This window comes from Temnothorax longispinosus, chromosome 10 (assembly GCF_030848805.1).
Source record: "Temnothorax longispinosus isolate EJ_2023e chromosome 10, Tlon_JGU_v1, whole genome shotgun sequence".
Lineage (NCBI taxonomy): Eukaryota > Metazoa > Arthropoda > Insecta > Hymenoptera > Formicidae > Temnothorax > Temnothorax longispinosus.
Window position 1 is genome coordinate 9,543,641 of NC_092367.1, and position 4,723 is coordinate 9,548,363.

At 32.2% G+C, this 4,723-nt stretch overlaps 1 long non-coding RNA gene across 2 annotated transcripts; it reads left to right on the top strand.

The window, feature by feature from the left end:
* Positions 1-3,432: 3,432 nt before the first annotated feature.
* On the top strand, positions 3,433-4,032 carry LOC139820145 (uncharacterized). 2 transcript variants are annotated; one of them, XR_011733912.1, is made up of 2 exons: positions 3,433-3,725; positions 3,788-4,032. It is a non-coding gene; the product is annotated as an uncharacterized lncRNA (long non-coding RNA). The 2 variants fall into 2 exon arrangements; XR_011733911.1 differs by having other exon boundaries at positions 3,807-4,032.
* Positions 4,033-4,723: the final 691 nt, after the last annotated feature.

Here is a 4,723-nt window from a genome sequence, read left to right on the forward strand (position 1 = left end):
TGGCAAATTTGACGACAGAAAAAAAATGAACATTTTATTGCATACGTAAGAGTACATTAACTCCCTGATGTATAAATTACTTATACTTTTGAGAGAAAATGCACTGGTACGTATGTATAAGGAGTTTAATATATATATTATAAATGGGCATATACAGCGACAGTTCAAAACTATGTACAATACATTATACTATTTAGCTATTATGGCGACATTCCATGAAACAATTATTTTGACGACGCTCTAAAAATAAATAAATAAAGGAAAAAAACCGCTTCTTTTGAAGCGGTTATTTATCGGTTAAAGGCAAATTATGTAATTATTTGCATTCTTATAAATCCCAGAAATTTATCTAAAAAAGTTACGTACCTACAATATTTATGTATTTAGAACAGTTTAGAACATTAATTAGAAAAAAACATGTAGTATACAATTAGTGTTTCGATGATCAGATTGATATTGTACCTCTTTAGATATTAAGTACATGTTTTTTAAACATTAAATGCATATTCTTCTTTGTAATATCGATTCTCTGTGGTGTTTTTATATTTGTAGGTACAAAATAAAAAGACTGACGCACAAACAAGAAAAAAGAAAGAAAAACACACACGAAGAGGAACCAAGAAGAGATTATAATACAGATATGATATAGGTTAGATTATTGTCTTTATTGTCAAAAAATCTTATCAGATATACATATCATATATAAAAAGAATATCATAGCAGAAAATTATCCTACGTTCTTGTCAAACGTAAAAATTAATTTGAAAGTACAAAAACTAAGAATTAAACATGTTAATTATAATTATTCTGCTATGATAAATACATGAGGAATATGATATCGCTATCAACACGCAGATATTATAAAAAAAATGCAGAAGAGAATGTTACAAAACTTGATCATAAGAAATATGTGTCTGACATATTTTATTTATGGTATACAATATTATAGCGTAATGGATCATAATATGTGTTTATAATAGCTATTAGTAAATTCATAGGCCATTCTTAAAAATACCATCTTAAGGGATCAGTATAACCAATATTTATTTAAGCTCAACTAAAAAAAGATTTTTGAAAAAATAAGATTACTATGATAATAGGCGGACAAATTACAAAATTGGTTATACTGATCTCTTAAGATGGTATTTTTAAGAATGGCCTATGAATTTGCAGAATACATCTAATGGCAAACGAGACTTTAAGAAAAATTGTGTTTCCTGTTGTGCGAAATGATCAAGTAACACGTATTATAAGATATGACAAATTACTGATCTTATATGGCAACAAGTTGTGTGTGAATGTGAAATATAAGTAGCAACATCCACACGACATAATTTGTGCACGATTACGTTTCTTGGCCGTTTTCTATTAGTACTGAAGAAGATAAATAAAAATATAGAAGATTTTCAATCAATATATTATCCTCAAATATACGATGACTGCATTTCTGCAATTAGAGGGGTAAAAACCACAGTGGTGTAAGTCAAATTTTTTAAAATATTTTCTCGTGTCGCATAGATGCAATCTGTACAATATATAAATTGCATTTATGCACACGAGAAAATATTTTTAAAAATTTGACTTATACCACTGTGGTTTTTACTCCTCCAATTAATGAAGTTACAGAATATAATAATGAGAAACAACTTTATGCAACTCCTGCAGTAGCAGCTAACTTGTCAACCTCATTAAGGCTCCTGGATGGTCACCGCGGCCATATTGAATTCTCACTATCGAGGCGAGGAAAACACCCAATTTTGTTGTGCATGCCATTTTCAAATAAAAAGACATTTCAATAAAACATCACTATAGATCGTTTCAGAACACTTCCAAAATTGGCCGAAAACTACCCTTTTCCCTCGACAATAAACAAACAGCCATAAAACGAAGCCTAAACATACGGGAAAAACAGCTGTTTAACGACTATCGAAAGGAGGTGAAAACGTTCCTTCCGCATGCAAATCTTACTTTTCGGCCAATTTTACGACTTTCACGAATACGTTAAACGTTAGAGCACAAGCACAGAGCAAATAATAAAGAAATAGCACGCACAACAAAATAGGTTGTCAACATGTCACAAGACAGAATTCTCCATTGGAGAGAGTGAGAGGAGAGAGTGGCGGCGCCACCGTCAACGCAGAGTTCTCGGCTGACCATCCAGGAGCCTTAAACATATAGGAAATCTTCTTGTAATGGAATGCATCAAAAAACAAGATGAAGAGAAAAAGAAATTAGTTAAAGACTTCTTAAAATTATTAGTAGTAGATATTGGTACCAGCGTAAATAGGACTGTTTTCGAAACGCAATCGGCGCATAAAAGGCATAAGAAAGTAAATCTGCCGTCACTGGAAGATATTAAAAAATTGCACTCATATTTGGTAAAAAGAAGGACTGAAGCTTATGCGGCATTAAAAGAATTTTTTACATATGAGAAATGGATCTCTTTAGCAGAAGTGACATTGACTTCGATTCATGTTTTTAATAGACGACGTGCAGGAGAAATCGAACGAGCATACATAGAAGATTTTGAAAATTATGAAAAAGTAAATAAAAATATGTACAGTGACATATACAAGTTATTATCCGTAGAAGACAGAAAAATTGCTGAGAAATATGTCCGATTTTGTATCAGAAGGAAGTTGGAACGTACAGTGCCCGTACTATTGTCAAACGATCTCCTTGACTGTATTATTTTAATATTAATTAAATTATTATTAAAATTTTCATAATTTATTTTATTTTACTTTTTCATATTTATTTTAAAGTTATAAAACACAGTCCAGCAGAATACGAACACATTGATGACGGTAGTAACGCGCGCGAAAAGTATTTCAAAAGACCGTTACATTCTATATTGCATTGTTGACGATTCTTCATTGATCTGATTTTCTCCTGCTGGAATAAACGAACTTCTCAAGTCTTCTACGCTTGCTTTGTATTTTAAAAGTGCTATCTAATAAACTACATTAAGGCTGCGGTCCACTTGACGAGCCTAAGTGTTACTTGAAAGTTTTATTAAGTGTTATTTCAATTACGATTGTTCTAATATGTACGCAATAGTCAGATTTTACGATAATGTGCACTATGTGTGCTCCATTAACCAGGTTTATGCCACTAAAAATCGTATTACAAAAGCCAGATACAGGGATGGATTTAGATATCCCGCAACCATAATAGCAAAAAACAGTAAGTATGAAAATACTTCATACATTAAACTGTACTGTTCATATTATATCGCATTAACATATTACTGATTACAGTAAAATAATTGGAAAATTTAGCATTTGGACTATAAATAAAACGTTAAATATGCTTTTCTGATTCAAAATATTATTCTGAATGTAACTTTGCTAGGTTCGGCAAGTGACATTGATTTCAATCCATGTTTCTAATAGACAATGTGCAGGAAAAATTGAACGAACATAACAACTTTATAAAACTCCCACTGATTTGTCAATATTAAATGTCTAAGAAATCTTATATTTTAGGTTTCCGCAGAGTGGAGAAACGTTTACTCTGGCTTCCAAAAGGCTACAGAAGGCAGTATAATGTCAGTACGGCAATCATCAGGACAATACGACAGTCAAATGTCAGTATGACAGTCTTTTGAACACCATGAGAGGTCATGGGAACAGTGTGAACTGGGTGCGCTGTAGTTCGCTACGATACCATCTCGTGCCAGCCGCTGCTATTTGAAGAGTTGGTCTCGAGCGAAACTGAAAGAAGTAAGAAATACATGAAAAGAAAGGAATGCGAGAGATTGTGACATTAACACGATAAATTAAAGCAATTCTTTAAAACTACAGACAAAAATACATCCTGGAAGATTTTGCTGTGCAAAAACTTACCTGTCTTATCATTTTCTCCATCTGAAGAAAATGATCTTGGGCCCCATATCCTCACTGTAAAATCATCCGACACAGAAGCCATCATTTGATGGTAAACAGGATTCCACGAAACACAATTGACTGTTCTACTATGTCCTGTAAGAGTCGCTATAGGCAGTTCTCTTTCGATATACCATACATACACTTTATTGTCTGTAATGAAATAGGAAGAAAACAATTATTAGTCATTATTAATCATATGCGTATTAATCCATGCGCATCATAAAATCATATTGCTTTTTTAAATAAAACTAGTAAAATATACAGTGATACAATGTATAAAAATACATTTTATTTTTATGTATGACAAACCTTCACTGCCAGAGGCAATAAAATCTTGATTAACTCCTCCAAAACAGCTATGGATAGTAAAATGTTCTTGAGTAACACCTTGAAAATGTCTTACAAGGCATTTATCTTCTAAATCCCAAAGATGCACACTTTGATTTGCCACATTAAGTAATTCGAGTCGATCTGCTTTGTTTATCCTAAATGACATAACAGGATGATCCTCTTGTAATCTGTAACAGTGTGGAAATATTCCATCAAAAGTTTTGTTTAATAAGACAATCGAGATAGTATACGTTAAATTGGTTATTTTAAATCGTACATAGTAGTATCGCCAAAGTCGTCGAAAGTATAGCTGCGAATTCTATGGTGTGTATCGTGTATCAGCTGCTAGAACAGTTCTTCTATCGCTGCGACACCACAGACATTTTACTCTTACTCCTTCCCATGAATCAGAAACATTGCCGTCCATATCCTAAATATTTTTATCAGAATTTAATATATTGAGAAAAAACGTTTAATATATGTTTAAGATGTTCAATGAATCT